We start from the raw sequence: 26,588 nt of genomic DNA on the forward strand, positions 1-26,588 counted from the left end.
TCCATTCATTTATTTTTTCTTTATTTTGTAATTAATCTACCAGGCGTACAATTAGTAGACGATTGAGGACAACGATATTTCAGTACACAATGGAAAACATTCGTGTAGTCATCTTCTACACCAATGGGTAGAAAAGAGTAAATGAAGAATGAAAATAATCGGGTTTCGAACACGGTGCGCGGAAGTGTGAAACCGCAGTAACACCTACTGCGCCACCGCTTCGGATGAACTGTTTACTTACTAGAAGGCGTGCGCGCGCACACGCGCAGTACTTCGAAATCTTTGACCGTAGTTTCCTCAGAAATGGTCAAATTCACACGCATAAGCCGAGACACGTTTTCGTTTATTTTGACCCCTCTTCCACTGAGCGAAGTTTCTGGGAAATCTGATCATGGAAATCGCTGTGTTTTTCTCGTAAGCGTGGCCTTCCAAATTGTTTGCCTCACATGCTGGCAAACGACTAATGGATGGTTGAACTGGTTCTTCGTTTCGTGGATTTCAATTTCAGATGCAAGGTTTTAAGCTACCTTCACGGCAGGGGCGGGATGGTTGGGGGATGGGCGCCTCTCGCTCTGTCTGGAGGACCCCGACCCTACATCCTTGACTAGATCAGTCTTTCATTCCTTACTCTGTTTTAGTTATCTTTAAATGCGTATTATCTCCTTTTCTGCTGGACTCTATCTTCTATTTTACAGGTAGCAATATGTTGACTAGTGGGGCTCTTCAACGCTTTGACTGCACTGGAGCAAGCGTGGGACGGTTGTGGATGTGACGACTCCCGTCGCATTTAAAGCCCCCCTGCCATACCTCTTCTCCCCTCTTGTTTTTATTATTGACAGTTTAATAAACTGACGTCCATTACATTTTTAGTCTTCTCACTTTCACTGTTTTGAATCTGTTGACTAGAGAACACTGCTTCCTCTGTAATGGTCTTCGCCCTGCATCGGAATGGCGGAGGGCGGATGCGTGGTGGGGTGGGCCTTTCTCGTCATTGGAAGATCCGTGGGAGACCCCTCTGTCTGCTCTGACCCACTTACCTGTCCGATCCATACTTCTCCGTAAATTATTTCTCAGTTCTAGCATCAGTATTGCCTTCAATGCCTCGGTCTTACCGCTTCTATGTACTTTCATCATCAGAATACGTACTTCGTGGATGTACTGATTTCGGATGAACTACCTCTGGATCGAGGAACTGATGATCTTGCTGTTCAGTCCTTTAAGCCCAATAAACCAACCAACAGCGCATGAAGCACAGCATTCATTCAACTCTCTGTACTGTGACAGGCCACAATGGATCGTATTGAAAACCGCTGATGATTTTCTGATGAGTTCAAGCCGGTTAAGATACCAGTTCTGTGATTCGAGGCTGGAAAATGTAGTAACACTGTCAGCCTATTTTAGCACACAGCACACTTTACAACGTTCACTATCATGCTCCTCAAATCCGCTTTGACCTTGTGCCAAGGGCAAGTATCCTGCAGGAAGATGCCATCGTTCTATGGAAAGGCATTACAATGAAGAGATGTAGGTGTCCGTAATATGAAGTTGACATAGACCACAGCCGTCATAGAGCCTTGGATTACTACCACAGGTCCATAGGCTACGTGAATGTTTCCCGACGCATAATACTGCCTTCACAAGCCAACGTCAGGTGGTGTGGTTTGTTTGGAGCAATCATGCGCTTTGACAGCAGATACGGAAACGACCCTCGACCTCATACAACAAGAAATATGATTCGTCCGGCCAGGCGACACATTTCCATTAATCCACGGTCCCATTTATGATTCCATGCTCATTGCAGTCGTAATTCATGATGCTGTTTGGTCGACATGGAACACGTAGGGGTCGTCTGCTGTGGAGTTCTATGTTCAACGGTGTGTTGCACAGCACCTGTACCTGCCCCACCACTGTCGTCACATCTGCCACAAACAAAGTATTGCCCCCTTTCCTGCTTCGACTCGACTGCTCATAGATGCTAACAACAGTAGCACGCGAAATTTTCGAGATGCTCGTTCCCAGGTGCCAAGTCTTAACATTCTCCCCTTTCTCCACTTGAGCCAATGCACCTTATTTTCTTTCGCATTTAAAAATGCACTCTGACTTCATTCATCTGTGCTCAACAGAACCCACGTGACACAGGAGAAAACATAGTTCCTGGCCTGTGTCCGTGAAAATAAGCCGTGCTTCTGTTCCTGGAAACTGCGCGATACAACCAGAAAGTTAAGACTGCTAATGAAAATTTCTCGTAAAAGAGCGAACAGTGTGACATCTTCTGATACAGACCATTATAGAAAGACAGCAATCGTAAAGTATTGTTAATTGCTACTAGAGATATCACGAAGATATTTACGATGTTATCATCCAATTCGAAATGCTTTCCAGGAACGCTACAAGAAAGCGACCGTTTTCATTGACTGGAAGAAGGCGTGCAGCGCATTACAAAACTTTCTTCACGGAAAGATATCTGCTCCGCGCCAGCCTATCTATACTGCTAGTTTGTTCCTTGAAAGACGGCATCGGCTCAGAGTTACCGAACCACTCAAATACGACAGTAGAATTTTTCTTTCTGGAGAGACTGTTTTAAAGACGAATATTTCTGACAAACAACAAAACGATTTGTACCAATAAAGTTAGATTTCAATTTTTTTCTAGAAACAAAGTAGATGGCTCTGGTGCATTCGCAATCAGAGCAGCTTCGAAAAATGTTTCACTTTAAGATTTAAATTAAGGGAAAGGAGGTTTTCTCCAAAGGAGTACCAAATGGAACAGCCTGCGACGCGATAAGCGAAAGACACGCAGAAGACAACGAACACCGCCGCCTGCCTACGTGACGACGGCGTTAACGCGATGAAATGTGGAACCGGTGAGATTAGAAACCTCGAGACGACTCTAAAACTTCGGTCAAGGAAAAAAAAGCTATTTACAGGAAGTAACAGCGGAAGAAACTTTAAAGAGATACCCTTAATGGTACTACAAATCTGTTTCTTGTAAATACAGGCTATTCCCTCGTCCGAATCACAGTTGCCGCGAGCTTGTTTATTCTGAGCGGCACTTCTTGCCTGAGCCGTAACTGTCCAACCTCAACTGAGTGAGGGCCAAACAGGTTTAAAGTGAGCCACAAAAACTTCAGCTGTATTCCGAAGTGTGAAAACAAGCCCCACTCTGGCGCCATGGTTCGGCTGCGTAGGAGGCACAGAGTCGACGTCAGTTAGTTACACACAGGGTCTGACAGCGTTCCAGTAAAGACGGAAAGACAACCTTACACATGAAACGAGTGTATGCATAAAACTAAGACTACATTTTGCAGTCGAAACAGTGTTGTGCGATTAGGGACACAATGCTACAGATTCAACATTAACACACTACTCGTGTAACCTAAACAGTGCAGGTGACATACTGCGTCAGATTTGTTAAAAGAAATCGTATAGTCGCTCAACTTCAGCCATCTGGAACACTAAACCGGCTGTAGAAAACGAAAACGTCGAGGTTCGTACTGTTCTCATCTGAGAAGGTACAAAGTTGCGATTTACAGATAACCCACAGATATTGTCAAATTCCAGTTCTTATGACGCACGAAGATAACTGTATCTCGTTTCACGGCTTAAGATCCCATCACCCATTTAATACCTCATTTGCTTCTGAATTCCATTTCGGTGTTTCAACGGGAGATATCGTACATGAAGACGTACGAAAGCAGAAAAGAATGGTACTTCCTATTACACAAGGATGTTACTACGACATAACGTTTTCAAACACAGAAGATACTTAGTATTCTTGCTTCTCCGGTATCATCTGAAAACGGAACTTTATACTTACTTCACTATGTTGGTCCTAGCTGCCTCGATTACAAATCCGTTAATATACACGGTGTATCAAAGAGAATCATCCGATTTGGCAAGTCTTATATTTCTGAAACTAATAAACATATAGAACTAATTTTGTTTTTTGATGAACGGAAAACTCAATTTTTTTCATATGTCCCCCTTGAGATGCACGGCATATGTCAATCCGGTATTCAAATTGTTCCCACACTACAGCGAGCAAGTCTTGAGTTACAGCTTACTCAGCTGCTGTTATGCCAAGACTCAGTTCATTCACTGTCGTTTGTAAAGGAGGCTCATAAAGTGTCTTTTATAAACCCCCACAAGAAATAATCACATACAGTCAGGTCTGGTGACTTTGGAGGCCAGTAATGTAAGCTGAATCATTTGGTCCATCGCTCAGTAACCCTTTGATTTAAAAATTCCCGCACTTACAGATGCCAGTGTAGCGGTGCCCTATCCTGTTGGTACGCAGTCGTTCGAATCTGTCTCCAACTAAGGGAAAAGAAAGTTCTCAAGCACATCGAGATGACTGCTTCCTATAACAGCGTTCTCGGCAAAGAAATAGGACCATACAACTTTTCCCGTGAAGATGCGCAAAACACATTAAATTTTGGAGAGTCCCTCTCATGTACAACTTCATGTGGTTGTTCTGTACCCCATCTTCTCACCTTTCCATGACGGATCATCCTCATCCTGTCAAGAAGGAAATTACGAAACTCCGCACATTGTTGTTTGTCACCGCCACGAAGAGCTTGCAGTAGATGGATTTTGTATGGTTTCATGCGTAAACGTCAATGCAACACACGCCAGACGGACATAGGTAGCATGATGAGCTGTTCAGCTGCACAGCGAACGGATTTCTGAGGACTCCTTGTGAAACTATGACAGAAGCATTAGATGTCTACTTCACACACTCAGGGATGGCCTGGCAATGTGCCTTTACACAAACAACCTGTTCCTCGGAATTGTTCATGCCGTCGTCTAATGCTCTGTGCGGTAGGAGAATCCATATGATACCTAATACGAACGTCACCCTGAACAGTAATTACTAACGCGCATTGAGCAAAACATAGGACACACAACGCTTTCTGTTGTCCCGACACCATTCTTGCTACAACTGAAGTGGGCGCAGACTGCTGCTACCTAGCGGGGACCACGTAAAACTCGAGAGTTTGGTCTTTCCGACAGTCTTTGTTCAGGCACGTATCTCAAATAACGTAAGTTACAATTTTTTAAAAATCAGACGATTCTTTTTGATACAGCCTGAATAATATTTGCGGTTAATTTCACGATACCTCCAAAATTTCCCGCCGCCAGTCACTGGATTGTTGTATGTGGTGCTAACCTGAGGAAGTTGTATGAATTTTCACTTGTCTTTTACTGGAAAATGTGATATAACGGACGCTGAAGTGGTTGGGTTCTGCCCGTGCACTATTGTGATTATAAATGTATGAATCAAGTAGTCGCCAGTACTTACGTCTTCACATCAGTTTATTTTTCAAGGGAAAAAATTCGAGATCCGTATTGTTCACGAGCTTTCCCGCATATTTTTGAACATTCTAGTACATAACTTGAAACAGATCAGCACTCCTGAATCTCGTTTTGACCATTCAGTTGTACAACGTAATAAAAGATGGAGGAACAAGTCATCGAAAGATGTATTGTAATATTTCTGGCTTTGCAGCCATCATATACGACTACAAGAAGTTGCTCTTAGAGCATCTGAGAAGGCAGAATTGTGGTCCCTCCCCCGGCAATTGCCTGCTCCGTTCGGAAGTTGCGCGACAAAGTGATTACCTTTTGTTAGTAATGTTAGAAAAACTAAACAGTGTATTTACTAGCATTTCATGTAAAGCATCTCTCAATAGCAGGCTATCATTCCATTATTTCAAAAGTGTTAATTACCAGCAGAATAGTAAACAGTTGCTAAACGAAATGGCAGACGAAGCACTTCGGAGATCATCGGATCGCGCCTAACTTGGATAGCGGACGAAGTGGATCGGCAGTTTCGGAAGACTGACATGTTGTCTGCCTTGGTCGGTATCGGATCTCTGGTTGTTTGGACAAGTAACTGAAAACAATTTGATGCGAACTACGCAAATAGGGAGTTAACTGTTTTTATTTTTTATGAACGTGTGAAGAATTGAAATGACTTCATAAAGTGGAATATAATTGTGCTGTTCCTCATATGCCGCTAATAAAATGCGAGTGGCATCCCATAAAAACAAAAATAATTGAAAATTTTGTTATTCATACAATATCACTTTCTCCAAAGACTTTATTACTGCCTCAAGATAACGGATTTACGACCTACGTGCTGTTTTCTTCGGATGAGACAACCTCTGTAAAGGACTGCACGTTGGTGAACAGTAGTTAAAACTTAAAACATTTCACTCAGCGCGGTGAAAGCAAATAGTCACCTCGCGTGTACTGCAGTGTTAGTGCAAATGAGATCAGTGACACACCTGTAGTAACACAGAGGTGGTATGAAGGGGAGAAATTTTCGAGGAAAGGGGGTTTATCACACGCACGTATAAATAACCCTCTATCCCTCTCTTTTTCAACTTGCCGTAGTATGGATCCGCAATCACCAAGTGGGCGCGATCACAAGCGGAGAAAGGAATCTTATGACAAGTAAGCGTGCAATAAATGCAGCAGGCGAATTCATAGTATCTTCAATGTCAATATGAAAGTGCAGCAGAATGAATGACATATTAAGAAAAAGGGGAGCTCCACCAAACACAGCATTTGGATGCTCGACAAATGGATGGGTAACATCAGAACTGGTTGTCCGGTGGCTAAAACACTTCATAAAACCTACCAAAGTAGAAAAGAGAGATCAGAAACAAATAGCTGTGGACAGACAACTAAAAGATTAAAAAAATATAGGACAGGGTAAAGTGACTATCATACGTAAGGAAGATCGAGGAGCAGACGTGATTCAATGTATGAAGTGTTAAGTTTCAGCACAAGACCACCTATGCGCTGGCGTGGAAAGTAAAATCAAGAAATATTTCTGTGATGTGTGTTCAAACCAACTGATTTGAGATATGCCAATTTAAGCAATTTAATTTGTGAAGGGTTTATATTTTGTTTCCAATGTGTAATTTCATCACGTGAAACTATGGAAGTTACGTTACGTTTATAGTTCGTCGTTTTGTTACATTATTCCCTAGATTTATTATGTCGTCGCTAACTTATTATCTTAAGTACGACTTAGATCAGGAAACCAGGCGCCTTAAACGTACCGAAGGTGCTGATTTGAAAAAGGTTGAAAACTCTATTTGAGGAAAAAATTTTCAGATTGTGTGGAAGCTGATTGATAGATAAAGGCTGTGTAGTACGCAAAATAAACTAATTTATATTAGCCAACCAAATACAGTAATTACCCGCTAAAGCGTACGACTTGAGCAACCTTACTGTAATACCAGGGCAAGAAAAACTATTTAAAGTCACTGAGGACCGCCGTCCTCCCGAATGCGAGTCCAGCGTGCTAACCACTGCGCCACCTCGCTCGGTAAGGAAACGAATAATTTGGAGCAATGAGTCACGCTATGCTTTGTGTCAGTGCGATGGAAGGATTTGAGTTTGGCGAACGCTAGAAGAACGTTATCACGTGTAGTGTAAATAATGCACTACGCAAACAGTACAGAGGAGACGTGTACTTTTTTTTGTGGTTCGAGTATGATCTACTTACGGCGCTCAAGTAAACGCTCGATCCCGAAGGATTTGAACACGTTTAACAGACTTGTGTGCTGCATACAGTAGATGAACAGTTAGTAGACGATTGTTTGTCTGTCTGACAATTCACCCCGTAATAAAGCAGCGTCAGTGAGGCAAACGTTTCTGAAACGTAGTGGCTCTTCAGAGCCTTGACCTGAACCCGATGAAACCTCTTTTGGATGAGCTAGAGCGTTGACTTCTCTCCAGAACCCAGCGTTTAACATCACTATCCTCCCGAGTTTTAGATTTTGAGGAAGAATGGGCTGTCATTCTTCCACAGGCACCTCATTGAAAGTTAAACTATCGTTATGCAACCATTCTCAAGGCACTGGTGTACCTGCGGCCTAAGATGGAAGGGGTTACATCAATAAACGACAGAGCTTCAGTCACGCACACTGTGGCAGAGCGAGCGCCGCCAGAGGTTGCCCAGCGCTGCGGACCTGTTTGTCTCCACAAACCACACCACACCACCTGGTCGCAAATAGTTCCTCTAGTATTTCTACGAGGTCTGGATATTTCAGGGTGGCACAAAGCCGCAACGAGGCATCTGCGGTCGAGATCATGGGCTGGTGCCGACTTCACCCACTGTTCAACAGTGCCGAACGGAACCTTCGCTCGGTACAACGTCGAGCCGCACCAGCCACAGAGGGAGACGCCAGTGTCTGGTTCTCAGCATCATCACTATTGGCCTTTGCAACGGACTACCAGGAACTTTGTGTTGGCCGTTGACCTTCACTGCGTTATTTTGGACTACTTCCGACGAGGATGTACTAACATCGGATGTTTCGTGATTGTCGTCTTCAGTTGCGTACATTCAGTGTTGAAAATGCGCCTTAACTTATCAAAAAGTGTTCCAGGCAGAGTTCAAGCCGTTATAATGACGAAGAGTGAACACACCACGGATTAATGTCCACTAATAGGCGTTCGGATTATCTGATCAAATAGTGTATGTATACTTGAACAAAAACACCGCGCCATTACGCCCGACCAAGAACAGTCACATTACGAGAGTAATCAATCGCTCAAGGCGACATTGATAGTTCGCAGAAGTCACAGTTTCACATGTTGTCGACCATCTCTACTAAGAACGATTCCGTTCAGTGACTTTACGAGGGCAGGCTAAATGTTCGCATCGCTATGAAGATGTCCAGCACCATTCTATAAACATCAATTCAAGAAATCAATTTCGATGCGGAAGAGATTAGACGACGGCGACGGTATGGTGGTGGCGGCGGCGGCAGCAGCAGCAGCAGCTCGGCATTTATAAATAGCGGAGATCTTGGCAACCAAGTGCACAGGGACGCAGGCCAAAAGCTCTCGCAAGCTCGCGGCCAGCACGAAGAGCATGTTAAAGATCCATCAAGGTCACAGAAAAATAAAAATAAAGCTGTTATTGCATGTTTCGGAATTGGTTAGTGTAGCAACGTGCCAATCAGAATTACGAAATATTTAAAAACGCATTCTCCACTTTAAAGGTGGATTTGATTGTCCTGTTTCCGTATACAACAGAAAGAGGATACACCATTAATTAAAACAACCGCAATAAATAGGCGTTGACTCACGCACCTGCTGAGCAAGGCTGTCATGTACAATGACTTTTTGAGAAATAATGTGTGTTGGGTGTGAGTTGTTAAACTTGTAATGTGGACACCATAGTTACCGGATACTCTCCCTCGTTCCACGAAAGAGCGCATACACAGTTAAAGACAACCACTTCGTTACAATAGCCAGTTGTTACTCAAACAGTGGAGAAACATCTTCAATAGAGTTAAATGTTCGTAGTACGGTATACCAACCACTACAATATCGGTCTGTTCAAGATTGTGCCTTTCTTCAATTTGACGAGCACACTAACACAAACGTTACAGTACCAATCTGTTGCATACGAAACATTAAAATACATGACGAATACTTAACCGTTTTGTCTCAGATATAGCCAACGACGTTCTTCGGAAAAGAAAGTGTCTTGTATTGAACGTTCTCGTTCAATTCCTTACTATTACAATTACAGCTCTGTCTAAACGAGAAATTGACAAAAGTAATATTTTCCTCATAATCTAACAACTACTCATTGTCGGAGCTTTAAATTCGCATTGTATGATTCCAAAATATGATACAAATCACTGCCTCCCTTAAATTTCACGCGTCTCAATAACCCAACACACCTACGTATGAAGAAACATGTTGTGTGCAAATGTTTCACAAAGATTCTTGAAATAACTTTTCAGAAAAATGCGCAAAAAGTGTTTCCTTGTGTAATTATTTAAAATGCTTCATCGAGATTCCATTGTGAAGCTAGTTAAAAAACACTAGAACACATACGAAATAATTCAGACCCATCAAAATTCAGTCACTACAGGAACTGCACGTCACGAAAAGTCAAAATCTGGTATCCTGACATAACGACAGTGTTTAACTGCACCCGTAAATATCTAATACAATACTGGTAACAGGCATTCGCCACGGCGGCCTATAGGCAGTAATTTTATCGCACGCTCAGTTCATTTAAAAACCAGTCAAGCACCTTAATGACCTGAAGAATATATTTGATGTCTCTTCTGGTATTAGCCTTCTGGACACGATAGTGCTCTCGACCCACACTTAACGTTTTTAGCACAATGGCGCTTACTAACTGCCCCGAACGCCACATACACGACTATTAATCCAAGAAAAGTCATCGCCATTTATAGCATTCATCTTACAATCTCTAGTTTCATAATGGGATTCCTCTGGACTATAACCGTCAGCTGGCTCTGCCGCGAATTATTTTAGTTTTCAAGGAGGATGTACAAGGTCGTCACTTCAGAGAAAACCACCAAATATATTGCACGAAGTTTGAATCACAATTTATCTTAATGTTCAGTACTTTGTTTCTTCCGCCTAACTTGATACCTTCAGTACCAGATTGAAGCTTTGTGTAAGCAAAAAGCTAGTTTCTGGTGAGCTGAAGAATTCCTTTATATCAACTGGCGTTAAAACTTAAATTGTGACTTTCGTCCGGCGAAGGCACAATCCGTACGGCGCAGAACCATGAACATACAGAGGTGAACGTTTTGAAATCGAGCAAGACGGATATTAGCAATGGAGGACACTGATACTGATGTGCATTTAATGGCTGTAAGTGCGTGGTCCCAGGTTTTCATTCATAAATGGAACTAAAAAAATTAAAAAAGGCTTCCATGTCTTTGTATTAGCTGTTTCACCTCATGTACGATCTTTACGGGAAAGATGTATACGAGCTGAGAGACAATCGCAGATTCCGTAATAAATGGGGTTCTTGCAATTATTGAAGCATACTTATACGAAGTAGCATAAGTAAGTCAGTCATTCTTCAAACACACGTCGGGAAGGTTTTACGGCGAACGCGAAAATGAGTGCTGAACACACAGTCGCACTGCCTTCTTTGTATTTTTTTACGCCTGTATAACGGCTCTACATTACTTCCGTGAGTCTTAAAAGTGAAACTGCCGTCTGAGACAAGTAATTCTTCACTGTGACAATAACCTCTGAAAGAAAGTGTGCGTAGCTCCTCTACTGTTAAATTTACTACACTGACCACGTGCAATTCCTTTATATAGAGTGACGCAGAATCACGTGGAAGATATCACACTTAAAAATGACGGTGGATTTGATACAATGAGAACTTGCTCTTCGAAGAGATATTAACTCCGTGCGTGGGCAACAGATGGCTCCAGCAGATATAGACAGATCAAAATTTTAACGTTCATTGAAACAGCAATATATTTATAACGTACTTGTCTTTGTAACCAAATGTTTCAATTGTGCAAAGTACACAGTAACTATAGGGAAAACAATACCTGAAATTCGTTGGTAAAACTTTCGTAATGTAATGATTGAACACGTATCGTGGTGTGGAATGGTACTCTCTCTAATAAATGTATTTTGTATTCACTGTATTCAGTTGTAAAGAGCAGTTCAGTGGATCTCAGGCAATTCTTACCGCGGAGTAACATGTGGAATGGCGAAAATATTTTGGAATAACTATGGTGGGTATAAATCATAGTACGTAATCCAGTTTTGCTCAATTCCACAGATACTGTACGTCGTTTCTTACGGTATTAAACGTTTTTAATTAAAATTAGGCGTTTGTTTTCGTTTATCAATGACCAAACTATGACAATGTTTCGGATTCTAGTTGAGAACACGAAGTCTTGCACTTCCATTTAAAACATGTACGAAGAGTAATCTGAATAGGTGGTATGAAAATGGCTTTTTAAAAATCGGAAAGCGAATGTTCTGTGAAGGTGAAAAAGACAGGTGTTTCGCCGAGTGGCTTTCTGCGTGGAGTAGCGATGTCTTTTTAACAAAGTAATGTATTAAGTATTTTTAGACACGATTGTAATAAATTTTTAAACAGTTCCTCTAATAATTTGTTGGCAGCAGCTAGTACATTTTTCTTTGGCTTTCGTGATATTGCTACGCATAGAAAGTAGTAAATCCTGATTGGTGTGCGCGCATAAAATAATGCGAGTCTTGCATTTTCGTACACAAGAGCGATCTGAAATGCCCTATGTTCCCAGTACTCAAAGCTTTCTCTACAACTGAAGTATGTGATTATTCCTTAGTACACTTTTTTTTTTTAGACTGCCTTGAAAGACGTGGCTAATAGCTTAACAATCAGGAGCCAGAGGGTACAGAAAATATACTGCAACATTAGTGTAGATTTTCTGTGTAGCACAGAGTTCAGGAAAAACAAATACCGTCCTTCATTTGCCCTGACGCCTTTTGTGCACGGAACATGATAAACACTATTTGATGCTACAAGCTTTCTCTAAATCGACTAATCGTGGTGCATGCGCCGCATCACATGTCAGCAAGTAAATCAGCCGCTAGCCACGTCAGGAATGCTTCGGCGAAGTTAATCATTAACTGATTGCGCTGACTGTAGAGTTTCAATCTGTTGATATGCAGAAGACAGCGCAGAATCGGAAGTTAACCAATTCTCGCCCTCTTCATTCTTGTTACAGTAATAGATTGTGTGCTTGCGTGTTTGCTTTATTTTCGTGACAGTTGGCGAAGATTCCATGAGAAACTGATGCTTCTCATTGCGTGTTCTCCCACACGAAACCAAATACCTGAAAGCTACACACCATTTGTGTTTAACAATACTTGGACAAAAAGAATCCCTGCTATGTGCATAAATAAAAAATTAAATAGTTTTCTAATCGAAGTTTAAAAAATCAACCACTTAGTCCATCATTCACTGTTATTATTTGTATCTATTGGTTCTATGTGCAGCCTTCTAAATATTGTGTGTTAAATTTTTTAAATGCTCTTACTACACTTTCCCCACTTTAGCACTGTGAAGAGTTTAGCGTAAGACCTTTGTCAAGAATATCAACTATGAATTTTGCTTTGGTAATTAACACTATCTGCTATCACTGCTAGTCCCTTAATTCTCTTACCACATTCGAACTTCCGGCACGAAGAATCCCTCATAACTTCACTTTAAACAGTCAGTACTGCCACAAGCGCTATTCTAGTACGACCACTTGACACAAGCAAGTCGCGGTACTGGAATAGTACGGCAGAGGTGCTACTACAGACACACTTGCCACGAACGAAACGAGAAAGTTGCTCGAGTAAAAAAACAGAGGCTGAGCTTCGTCTCGGACAGCGCGATCGAACCTCCGGACCATGGAAAGCGCGCCCAATACTGAGCACGGCGGTGGTGGTGTGTGGAGGGGTGTCTGCTCGGGCCGAACAGCCGCGCCAACAAGAAATGGAGCGGCCGCGGCGCGAGCCGCCCTGGTGACTCACTTCCGGCGCTGCGAGCACGCCACGGCTCGAACACCGCTTCCGGCAGGCGGGGCGCAAGTGCGTACGTGCAACAGCGCTGCGGCAACACCACGCCAACCGTCTTGCAACCCCATCGAGCCAAAGTTGTCACGTAAGCTGTCCAGCCGGGTAAACCGCATCCAGGAAAATCAACGCGTAAAACACACTTCGTTAGCTGCGACAGTACAAAGCAGAGGGAGTAACCTGAATTGTTGTCAAGTGCTGGAACGTCACGAGTCCGTAAAGATTTCTCTGCACGAGCGACTTCATCTCCAGCGACAAGTCGCTCGATTGCAGCGCACCCGGCGAATTGTTGCAGTACTTAGACTCGCCTGTCAAGGCTGGTCGTCTGTTTAGAGTCAGCGCCAAAATTGCTTGTGTTACGAGACGTGTCTGCTGTGCAGTTTGGAATTTGAATGGTTGAAGTAGGATTAGGAGGGACTGTCCGTCTCCGATAACGTCTGACTATAGTACCAGACTTAAGGGACAAGCGGTGGTAATAACAGTACTAAAGTCCAAAGCGATGCTGATAATGGATGCTCTCGACGAAAATGATAAATGGTCCATACTGGTAAATGGAAAGAGATGATAAGCGTATTTTGAAATGACTTGGCCCACAGCGCCTGTTTACTTATTCTTTCTAACTGCCAACTCACAAAACTATTTTCCTCCTCCAATAGCATTGACTTATTCACTGTTGAGCTTCGCGGCCTCACCGCAGATATTCTTCTTTCGGGGACTGGGTATTTGTGTTGTACTAATCACTTCATCTATCTTCATCTCGCAGACGCCCAAGTCGCTGAAATGGAGTTAAAAAAAAAAAAAAAAAAAAAAGATTTTCACCAGGCACCGAACAACCCCACCGTCTCGGCCAGTAATGCCGCACGACCACGACGAATAGGTATTCAAAGACAAAATTCATGTATCTGGTGCCTCTTCTGTCGGAATACACGTAAAAAAAATATCAAGACTTCATACAACCTTCGCAATGTGTCAAAACAAAGCAAGAGAGACAAAATATGTTACTAAAAGATGCAGCCCGAATTGTTTAACATCGCAAGTTAGCAATGTGAATGGTGCCGATTTACACTCTGGCATATGAAGTGTACCAACCTAGCCACTTTAAACAAAGTCGACTGTGTAAAACAGGTTCCACAGGTCAGAATCCGATAAACATCGCTGAAGGACGGACGAAGTGACGATCTCCCAACTGATTATTTGTATAGTTGTGTAGAAACTTGGTGTTCGTGCAAGAAGACCGCTTCTATTGACGATTTTTTTTTTTCGGCGGGGCATCTCTTTTCAGGTGCACAAACTATAGTACACGCATCCATTAATTCATGAACAGGCATCTCTGCAGTGTTTTCACCACACACAGTACGCAATTTGTCGACTTTCTTCTTTTTTTAAGGAAATGCTGAAGCAACTGCCATCTTCATTTAAATATGGGGCGATGTATTTTCGGACGTTTGATACCTCCCTGAGCAACACTAGTGGTGATCCTTCTTTACAACAAAACGTTTCGAAAGAATAGTTAGGAAATGTGCTAATGGGGATATCAGAATTCTTCTAGGAAGACAGAGCAGGAAAAAGTGTCACGTCAACAAAAAGAAGGAACTTCCCGATGCGGTATCGCTTGTCTTGCTGAGCGTTGTTTATAGATGCTTAGGCGCTTGCTACGGGATGTAAAGACAGGAAACATTTGGGACAGCCAGGTTAAATGGATTGGCACTAACAAAACTGTCGAAGACACTTAACGATCCTAATTCGATTTTACGGTGCTCTATGTCCTCAATAAAAACTGGATTTTTCCGCTAAGTTCATAATCGACAGGAGTATAGTCGCCACAATTCAAAGAATTAAACGTTTTTGAAGTTACGCTCTCAACGAAAGGGAAGTGCGATACAAGCGTGAAACAGCTTCGCAAATATTTACTTTCGGCGGACACGTGTGGGACTGAGGTGAACCTGTTTTCCTCCTTGTTGATTCTGGGTCAGTCTTCCGCGAAACACAGTCATGGAGCCTTCAAACAGAAGCATAGAAAAAATATTCCGATGGAAGCGCTCGATGTAGGTATGTGCAGAAAACGATATCAGAAGTGGAGCTGCCTCAGATACAATGGCAGGTAGACGCTAAGGCACGAGCCCTTTGTATCCAGTAACACGTGTACCGCACCACGACTGTGCTGGAAGACGACCACCGAATCATCAGATATCAACACAATGGCACTGTGTGGCGCGAGAGGCGGCTGAGTATCAGCCGGCTTCTGGCGGGCGGTCCAGCGCGTTTACCTTGTCTGAGGTCGTCGCGCTGGCGCACACGCGATGAAACCAGCCGCTATCGACAAGCACGCACCGCCCCCCGGGCTGCGCGGAGAGGGAACACGCAGATATGCACACGCAGGGCGCAAGCGCGAGAGCCAGCCGACAACACGCAGAGGCAACGGAGCCGCGGCCGCGGGCAGACTAACAAACAAGTGACTGCCGGCGAGGGCGCTGGGCAGAGCCGCCTCCCCCCCACCCGGCAGCCGCTCTGGCGACGGTCGCAGCCCGCCGATTCCGCCCCGCCTTCCTACGGCCGGAAGGCATGCACAAGCCGTGGGCCGAGTAGCAAAACACTACACTTACTTAGTCGCATAGAGTATAAATATCTATGGCGTGAGCATTCTGCCGCAGAACGAGGCTTACTTCAGCAAAATCTACTACAGCTTTAATCACGTGATTTTGGGACGGCGCATTTTACCTCATGTAGCGCTTAAGCCTGCACATGGACCGTGCTGTCGAACGTCAACATTGAGCGCGACGAGTTCAACGTGTTAGTAAGCGCCCAGAAACGATGTGACTGGTGCATACGGTGCGTGTTCCTTAACACGGTATACGCAATTGCAGCGCGCTCCAGCGGCAGTTGTCGGCTGTTTCTGGCTCCCGAATCAAATGGTTTTACGAAATGGACGGACGTAAATTCCTACGTTAGCTGTATTAAAACGCACATTTCCTCCACTGTCCATACGTTAGTCATACTGTTCGGTCCGTAGTATCAGATAAATAAAAACGTCAATATCCATGGACATGTTACGAGGCAAAAAGGAAAGTACCGTGTCCAATCAATAAGAACACAAACTTACGTAAGTTCCATTAGAAACAGTGTGATACAAATTTACAATAGTCCTCCCCACAAAATCAAAATTATTTCACTATTCTCACGTTTTAGTAAAATCCTAAGGTCATTCTTACTTGATCACCGTTCCTATACAACAGCAAAATCTTTAAAAGTCAAATACAAAACTTAAAACAAGAAAGCGCACAGTATCCTACTGCAAATAGTGCAATCTGGCTTCTAGATCAAGCCAATCAAACTCACTCTTCAAAAATAACGCACTTATATTCGCATAACATCGAATATTGTAGAATTTACTTTTATTAAATGATGAGACAGTATCACAAACTATTACAAAAAGGTGAAGGCTGGTAATTATTTTTGAGACCAGTGACACACAAACACCAACATATGACCATACTTCGCATCTTACCGTCTCCTGAAAACTTTAACCATAGATTTGTTAATTGACATTCAAATTCAACCGAGTGTACCAACAACTTTACGTTTCACATTACGTGTGGCTTTGCTTTCAAACTGCATACTTTCATAATATGCACATTACAATAATTCTTTAACCACCCAACGTGACGTTTCCGTTCATTTTATTACAAAAAAAGTATAATTAACGACGGTTTTACGAGAGAACTTCAATTTACCGAGGCTTAGAAACGGCATATATAATATGGGCTTCAACTGGAAGGGGATATGGCGTCCTCTAAATCTGTTTTGCAAGGGGGAAGAGAGAGAGAGAGAGAGAGAGAGAGAGAGAGAGAGAGAGAGAGAGAGAAGGAAAATGAGCACGTGGCGTTTTTACATCTCATTGTTCAACGTTAAAATGCACGTTCAGAATATGTCATGCTAGATATTGCACTGCACGTTCGGAAACACTCGTCTACATGCTTTTTCCACGCTTACGACGGCAGAAACTCGTCACGAAGGTAGGCCTGCGCTCGCTCGCCTCAGCAGACCAAGTGCGTTTGTACACCTGTTAACTCGTAACTAGATGCATGCGTACAAACGAGAATTGCATCTTCTAGTGGAATCCGCTATTATAGGGTCTTACTGTTATTACACCTACAATGACCGGAAGTACGTAGGCCTACTTATACTTTCTTATGGCTGTGATGGGGTACAATAAATCTGAAATCATTCAATTGAATCAGCCCGCCACTTATTGTATGAAATGAGGACTGTTAAGCAGAAGAGACTAAACGCTATAAACAAGCCGTTATCCCGCTTGTACCGAGTACTGATCTTAAATTTGTTGTAGTACCGTTAATCAGTAAGATTTGAAGAACAATGGTATTGTGCTTTTCGTCACATTATCATAGCTAAAATTCCACTTAATTTACGTCTTTTCGGTACTGGGATAATAAGTGGCAGCCAAGAATACTTTTTTACGTTTTCTGTTGCACTTATTCATATTGTCGAATCGCTGTTCTAATTATGTATGTTACAATGGCACTGTAGACGGCGCCGAATTGTCACGGAAACACAACACAACACATTTGAAACTACGGAACTGTTACAGTAAATACAGTAAGAAGTTTGGACCACCTAATTGTTCATTATAATCGTCAGGTTTTCTTTATTCACCCTTCTGCTTGTTATAGACAGGTAAAATATCCGTAACATTTTTTCGCAATCTCATTAGAACGGTAAAACCATACACTACGCACAAGAAAAAAAATTATAAGTTCAGTACTGGAATTTTGGAGTAATAAAAGTGCCAGCCAACAATTTATTTGTTTTCTATAGACCTGATTATTATTGCCGAATCTGTTCTAATTAATTACAATTACACTGTATAGGAAACTGACTCGTACAGAAATACTAAGCTGCAACGGTTTGAGAACCTGCATAAACTTTACGGAATTAATCAGAGTGTCATGTGAAAATTTTATCTGTATATGAATATAGTATCAATAGGTATACACTGACTGGCAGTTTACTCAAACACACTTTCAAATTTGTCTAGAGCTCGTCCCGTAAACACGTGACCATAAAACAGAAGGAACTATATCTACAATAAAAGAATTCATAACAGCGTGCCTCGATATTTCTGTACATAAAGTGCCAACATCAATATGACATATACAATTTACATTTTTGTACATATCTTTGAAAACTAACTGGTTCTCCTTTCTCATACTTCTCTTTACATCCGTAGCAGCGACAATACTGCATCATGGCATTTAATGAAACGTGCGGAAACGTATACAAGACAAGACAAATGCGTTTAATGTTAAAGTTTTGCCATTGCCGCAAATTGTAAACAAGCAGCGTCGTCCCAAAAATAAAATGATTAGCCCAGTTTCATGTCGAGAACAAGCGCAGTCGGCTGTGCTCACAACATAGATACACATATGTTTGCTCGTGCATGCAGTGACACTTAATTGATTAGTATCAATTTGACCTGTGAAACATCCCTCTATTATTTACTAATCTTTTTATAAGACGATGGTTTACATCTGGCAATTCGTGGGGGCGAATTCTTTTCTTAATTTATGGCCAATTTTGACCTTAATGTCCTGCAATGTATGTTAATGACATAAACACAATCACTTGAAAATTGACCGAAGGCCCGAAACATGGGTCGTAATTAAATAAACAACAATACAGTCCAATGGCGGTGTGTTCATTTAAAAGTCTCACACGAGCGACTTTCTGATCAACATCAACTACCTGTGGTGTGTGCGGATCACTTGCCTACATCTAAATCAGCTACCAACCACGCCGCGAGTGGATGAGTGACAATGGTCAACTGACTGTGTTAACTGTAGAACTGTAAAACCTTATGCTGCAAAATGCGCATGCTCAGAAACATGCAACTGTGGCGTCTTCTGCTATCACTGGAAGTTAACCTATTCTCGCCGCGTTTACTCGTCTCAAGGTAATGGACTAGGAGCTTTTGTCTCCCCTTAATCTTTATTTTATTGATGGCTTTGTTTTCATGACACACAGCAGATGTTACAGGAAGGCACGATACTTTTCCTACTAGTTTTCTCCCATAAGAGACACCAAATATCTCAAATCAAAACATCTGGACAACGGAAACGCCTACACTGTGCCTAAATAAGAAAGTAAACAGTCTTAACATTTGTAAGGAAAACTGTTTTAACACTGAAAATGATAGTCTACTGCACTAGAATTTTTTTTCGTTATTTGGCACTAACGAAGTAACATACTCGACTGTATCCGTTTATACTTAGTAAGATCATGTGCTACTTGACGTAAGACGTTATCATTTTTAGGTTATTGATCTGATGATCATAGACTGCCAAAACGCTTAACTAGAAGAAATAAAGAGCAATCTATACACACACAAATTTGCGAATAACATACAAAAGTTAAAGCGGCTATATATACTGGTTGACGTGCTTAAGAGCCAGTTACCGTTGTTTCGAAATGTTTGGACGACGGTTTTCCATGTGACCTCCGTCGGCAAGATCCACAATGAATTGTTTTTTTTTCCATTAATAAACTTATTTCTAGGTTTATAATTATATTACTGTATTTGGACTTTTTGTAAAACGATGGTCCCTCACACCGTTCTGGTGCCAGATTGAACAACTTGCAGCTCTTATAAAACACGTAATTTGACTACGACTTGTGAACCAAACTGACCATTCGTGACAGGGAAAATATCTGCAGTAAACTCATTTGCCACCACTAGTCATTGGAGAAGCAAGTCGCTGGTGTAAATCGGACTTGACTCAGTTACTGTGCGTACGTGTCATCAGTTCATCACCCACGGTAGTTTATTACCCAACCAGCGTAAGGTAAAATACCTGTGTATGCTGCAGTATCAGGTGTTAAAACATTCGCAAAGTACGCTATAACCTAGTTTTAGAGCAATGAGTACGTCGAATGGCACTCTTGTGAGTGCAGGGCTCTAACGCATCGGACATAAGGAACGACACACTCAAGTCAACTTCTTTCTAAAAAACGTAGGTATCTGTTCGCACATTGATTGTAATGAAGGGCATAAGTTGTGTGTGTATTTCAAATGCAGGCATTCATTAGAACAAATTCAGAAACTCAATGTTAATTGACTTGGAAACTGGAAGGGTCCGTCAATTTCGAAGCGACGTGTATACCGGCATATCACTGGGTGTTGAAGACACTTAAAACAGTGAGCGTTTCACAATTGGGGCGCCGCATAACTGAGACGGCAAATTCTTTCTCCAGTCAGCAAGCCATTGGTATTTCACTCGTAAAGGTTCTCCTCGGAGAAATTGCCAGCGAAGTGCTTATTGTCAGTGGGTGAGCGCTGACAGAAGCTCCGATGGATTAATTCTATAATGATTTAACGTTTCTCTCTGGTTAAGAAAGAAACATTTTCTCGAACGTAATAAATATTGGAAAATTTATTTACAGTATTTATTATCGACCACGCAGAAGACACATTATTGAAAGGATTTCATTTGAAATACATGTCACTGTATATACATTTTCAAGTACATTATTCCCAACATTCATCTATTCTCACAGTGTTACGTGCTACGCATTTGCTTCCCCATCGAATAACGAATTGTGAACAGTATCCACGCAACGGATCAACTCGTACATTGGTCAGATGGTGTTCCTCGCCCTCAAAAGCAACGCTTGTCTATTTCGGTGTATCCGTCCTACACTATTGCAAACGTATGCACCTCCGCCGTCCTCCATCGTATGCTGATCAGCGAAGGAGGCTCCACAAGATCCTGAAATGAACGAAAATCTTATCACAGCAGCAGCAGCAGCACAAGAAAAAAAGAAGACACCTACACGGCGTGGTGGTCATTGTACTAGTAGGGGTACACTTGGGGGGAATACTGGAAAATACTATTTCAGAGCATTTTCTGAAGAGTCGCACTCAGATACTTACGACTACGTAGATGTACACTGAATAACTAAAAATAATAAACATACACAAAAGTGCCTACAATTCACACAAAGCCAGATAGCAAAGCACACTATTGAGTTTAACTTTCTCTGAACGACTGTCATCAAAAAATAAAAACAAAATGTGTCCAACCCTTACTAACAACAGAAACAGTTTTAACGCTTGCATAACGTTATATATGGCGTAGTTCGTGCGCATACGTCTCCGTTCATATGAGAGCTATTGTGTCTTTCCTAAACACGTATCGTTGTTAGTGAGCATTTGCATACATACTGCTCCGAGCAGCATTTGGGATTTTGTGTCGTCTTGCTTTTGATACAATTTCAAAACTGCAAAGGCTACATCTAAGTAGTATAATTCACTGTAACAGACGAAGAACTGAGTACCAAAGCGGCAAAACACACACACACACACACACACACACACACACACACACACACACACACACACACACACACACACACACGAAAATAAATGTCAATAAGTAGTAGTAAAATATTGATGAAACAGGTTCACACAGTAAATAAAATTTTATATATGACGCATGTTACAACAGTTAGCTCTTCCTACCCCCCCCCCCCCCCCACCCGGGTAAATTTAGAACAGTTCAAAAATGCTCAGCACGATGTAACATCGCTTCGGTCGACAAGCAAAAGAATTAAGTTAATTACATTTTCTTTCTTTTTGTAAATTGCAATATTTCGTGCCGTACTCCTATAGCTACTATATATACGTGAGACGTTTGTACCAAAGTTCCGCTAAAGTGGCGATACGTCGTCAGTGGCAGAATCTCATCTAATGACGCTGTCCTGTAAACTTACCTCACAGCTCCGGTTTTAGTTGCTTCATTACGTACGGGTCAAACTTTTTTTGGTGTTTTTTGTTTTGTACTTCGGTAACTTTCATGCTAAAAATACGAACGTGTGCTTTATAAGCTACGACAATGAAATCTTCAATGGCATTTCAACTTTTCTCCGCGCTTTAGGGGCAGTACAAAAATCATTTGCTGGCCACTTTACCGCCTAGCCTATGTCAGACAGATATGGTGCTCAATGCTGGGCTCTAGTGAGCGGAAGGAATCTTGTAATACATTCAACGCAAGAAGGCCTCGTGTAGTTCTCACACGGATATCAATACGTATTATGCGAGTTTACGCTGGGGAGCTGTGGTAAGGGGTTGAGTAAAGAAAAGGGGCACTACTCGTTGTTTGTTGATACGCCTGATGGCAGCTTTCGTCAGAAATGCCGGTCGTAATTTACGGTGTTGACTCAGCAGGAATAATGTCCGCTGGTCGTGGAACATTGAAGGAGAAAGCACATGCAAAAGCAACTGCCGCTTATACCAGAAAACTATCACAGCTCATTACAGAGCACCATACAGCCTAAGACTATGCCTTCCTTATCGCTTGACGATTCGTCATTCTCCACAGTAATGTCTTTACCAACGGCAGCAACTGACTCTGCGTCATGCTCTGTTTACTACATGTCCTCTAAATAAAGAGACATGGTCATATCGCGTTAGCTGCGCGTTAAATACACAGGTACAGGAAACTGCAGTCTGCATCGGCAACACAGCTACTTAATTTTCCAAGCACTAGACCGAAATACAGCATCGTTAGACTACACTTACGACCAGGTTTCCAATTAAGCGGATCTATCCGTCGTGATTGAAATCTTAACAGCCACATAAAGTGATCTGATTGTGACATTGTTTCACTTCTTCTGTATAGTAATCACTTACGAGATGACTGTGTTGTTCGGCGTTACGATGGATTATTCCACCTGGAATTCACTTCAGATTTGAAGTTTTCCGCCAGTGTTCAGGTAACGGTCGGGCCAGGTTCCAGCTTCAAATGAAACGCCATTGCACGAATTTAAACTAGTTAAGAGATAACCCTACATCTGCATCCATAACATTCTACGGCACTGCAATAAAATTCTTTGGTTTGTCGAACAAGATACTAAACGCACGTATGTAACAAAGTTTTTGTGCTACGCGACAGTGGCGCATATGTAGGGAACTAGAAAATCAAGTGATGGCATCGCATATATGATCTGCAGGTAGAGAGAATTATCTTGCGGATTAAGTTGTTGAGAAATCTCTTTATCCTTGTATCCTACACACAGCTTTTGTCAATGAATGCAAAATTTAATAAGGTCGTAAAAGTGACACGAGCACCAAGCCTGACAGGCACGATGTGTACAATGAAAGCTTAAAATTGTGTGCTGGTCCGGAAACTGAACTCCTGATTTTTTTTTAAATTTCAGGTGGCAACGGCCTGACAACAGTTCAAGAACTACTCACGGCTAGAAGTGTAGTAATAAACATCTAAAAACTCTTTCTCGTGCAATGTGAATTCTGGTATTTCTTTTATTTCACAGGACACTCCCTTTGCTTGCAAATGGTAATGGCTATACATAGACCAAAATTAGATCACTTCATTACAAAACGTGCACGTAAGAAAACTTGTTTACGTTCACTTTCGGTACAGTCTTCCGTATTACCTTATTCTTAATTAGTAAACTTTGGACATCTGCAAGAAATTTTAAGTCAGTGCTTCGCATATTAACAAATATTATGGGCTTTTATAATCTTCCTTATCAGTTTCACAGTTGTAAGCTTGGATTGTAAGTGAAATGTAAATTTCAACAGCTTGTGATAATTTACAACTTTCTTTCAGATCAAAAGTGTTACACTATTAAATCTTTCAACTGAACCAGTTGACATACATTGGCAGAAGCGTTAAAGAACGCAGAATTCTCTAAAACGTATGTAAGTGTTCGCACTGGGTGAGGTTATCTCCAAGGGCAGACAAACTAGATCTTTTCAGGTTGGCACACTCCAATGAGGCAGCTGTGATCTCCTGCTACGGGCGACACCAAGACGCAGCACAACCGTGAGGTGTCACAAGTGACCTCGGACTCACCTGCAACGAAAAAAAGAAATGAGCTTAGTAATTTTAACACATCTACGGACAGATAAATCAAAGAAGCGTCGATTAGCAGATATAGTGTAGCTTCATCCCTGCAACATAAGAGATTGAGGCACTCACCGGAAACCAGAAGTATCTTCAGGTAGCTATAGGGAAGGATATAATAAAGCACGTAACAGTACTGACAGTAGACGTCACCCATTTCCTAATATTGTATAGCTGACCTAGATCTCAAGAAGTCATCAAAGATTAGTGTCAAATCTCTGGGAGATTTACTTGTGATTGCGTCGAGGGAACCCTGTAATCGATGCACATTCTTCGGCGCTGCGAAATGACTAGAACACACACGTCACAAGATACTTCTAATTCCACTAGAGATTGTTCCGTCTATTCTAGTCACAAATGGAGCGTCTGACGAATTACTGTATGTCACTAGGAGAATTGTTACTAGTCTAATCACCACCACCCCTACCGGATCAGTATCTATATCTACAAACATAGTCCGCAACAAACCATACGCTGCATCGCGGAGGGTACCTTGTACAGTTCCTTTCCTGTTCCACTCGCACATGGAGCGAGGGAGAAACGATTGTCTATACGCCCCCGTACACGCCCCTCATTTCTCGTATTCAGTTTTCGCGGTCGTTACAAGAGACAAACGTTGGGATGAATATAGAGGACACTGAAAATTTTAACTTTTCGAAGCAGGCCTCTGGGGAAAATAATTTTTTTCTTAGAGTGTCCATCCGCTCAGAATTCACTGACTTCGTAAGATACCTTCCGTAGAGTGAAATCTGCATCACCAATGTTGCCCTTTTGTATACGCTCGAAGGGAAAAAGTCAGAATCACTGGTTTTGAAACATGGTGCAACAGAACTTTTAAAGCGACGTAAAACTGCGCGTAAATGGTTCAAATGGCTCTGAGCACTATGCGACTTAACTTCTGAGGTCATCAGTCGCCTAGAACTTAGAACTAATTAAACCTAACCAACCTAAGGACATCACACACATCCATGCCCGAGGCAGGATTCGAACAAGCGGTTCCAGACTGTAGCGCCTAGAACCGCACGGCCCTCTCCCTCCCCCTAAGAGTCGTCAGGCGAATTTTCTCTCGTGTTTCGACAGGTATTTGCTACAACGTGTAACAGAAGTCAGCCCAAACAAATACAGTTCACATCGCGTCTTCCACGAGACGCCCAGCGTCGATGGAAAGCTTCGGTTTGTTTCCCCTTTACACACAAAATGATTTTTGAAGCGAAATTTTACATGCTCATTGGACAGAGTGGTCAAAAATCAGTCTAGTGCGGTATTAGATTTATCGATATGTACTAACAGAAACAGTAAAACACTAAGCATAACCAGCACTCCAGCAGCGAGAGCCCGGGCCCGCGCTGATTGATACCTCCATACAGCAGCGCTGTTCAGTCGCCGCTGGAGTACTGGTTATTCTTACTGTTAATAAATATCGAGAAAACAACCATCGCACTAGAGTAATTTCGGACCGCTAAGTCGAATGGGCACGTAAAATTACACTTTAAAAATAACTTAGTTTGTAGTGGGGAAACAAATCGACGCTTTCCATTGGGGCTGGATGTCACATGGAAGAGGTGACGAGTAATATTTGTTTGGACTGTCTCCAGCTACACGTTACAAAGACGAAATTGCAAATATCTGCTGAAACACCAGAAAAAAAATGTGCCTGACGACCCTTAGGAGACACGCGGTATGTAAAAACTTCGCCATTGTCGGTCCAATGTCCAGGGCCTCATCAAGCAACAAGTAGGAGTAGATGTAGGAACGACTTAGAAAACCTGGGTCCATCTGGCTCCGGAAGGTAACCAGGATGGCTAACATTATGGGTAAAACCCCAAACTCCACAAATGTCTATGTGATAGATACCTGAACTCTCGCCACACCATGTAACTGTGATGAACAGAGACTACAGTTCGAAAGCCAGTACCTAACCTGGATTCCAAACACCCAATATAATTTCAAATAATAAAGTTACTGAAAAATAGCAGATTTCGGAAATTTGGAAATTACACCACGACAACATTACACCCAAAATACACAGAATCATCGACAACATCTGGGTAACAGGAAAGGTACCAGAAGAATAGAAGTCAACTCTAATCCACCGCCCTCCACAAGAAAGGTGACAGAACAAGTCCGTAGTAAGTGCTGCCTGTGAAATACAAAAATCTATCCAAAGTCCTGTTAAATTGACTAGAGTCCCACACAGATCCAAAGACAGGAAAATACCAAACAGGGTTCAAAAAGGGAAGATCATGCAATAAACAGATCTGGCGACAAAAGAAAATTA

At 42.2% G+C, this 26,588-nt stretch overlaps 1 protein-coding gene across 3 annotated transcripts in view; it reads right to left on the reverse strand.

Annotated features, from left to right (window-relative positions):
- Window positions 1-26,588, reverse strand: part of LOC126177010 (serine/threonine-protein kinase 3) — a 334,707-nt gene that overhangs the window by 233,649 nt on the left and 74,470 nt on the right. Inside the window, exon 1 of one of the 3 annotated variants that reach the window (XM_049924242.1) lies at window positions 15,638-15,766. The exons of 1 other annotated variant lie outside the window; for it this stretch is intronic. The gene's annotated coding sequence lies outside the window, so the exon portion shown is untranslated. Of the gene's footprint in view, window positions 1-15,637; window positions 15,767-26,588 lie in introns of those variants that run through there. One more of the 3 variants, XM_049924233.1, reaches the window with a different exon arrangement.

This window comes from Schistocerca cancellata, chromosome 1 (assembly GCF_023864275.1).
Source record: "Schistocerca cancellata isolate TAMUIC-IGC-003103 chromosome 1, iqSchCanc2.1, whole genome shotgun sequence".
In the NCBI taxonomy this organism is placed as follows: Eukaryota; Metazoa; Arthropoda; class Insecta; order Orthoptera; family Acrididae; genus Schistocerca; species Schistocerca cancellata.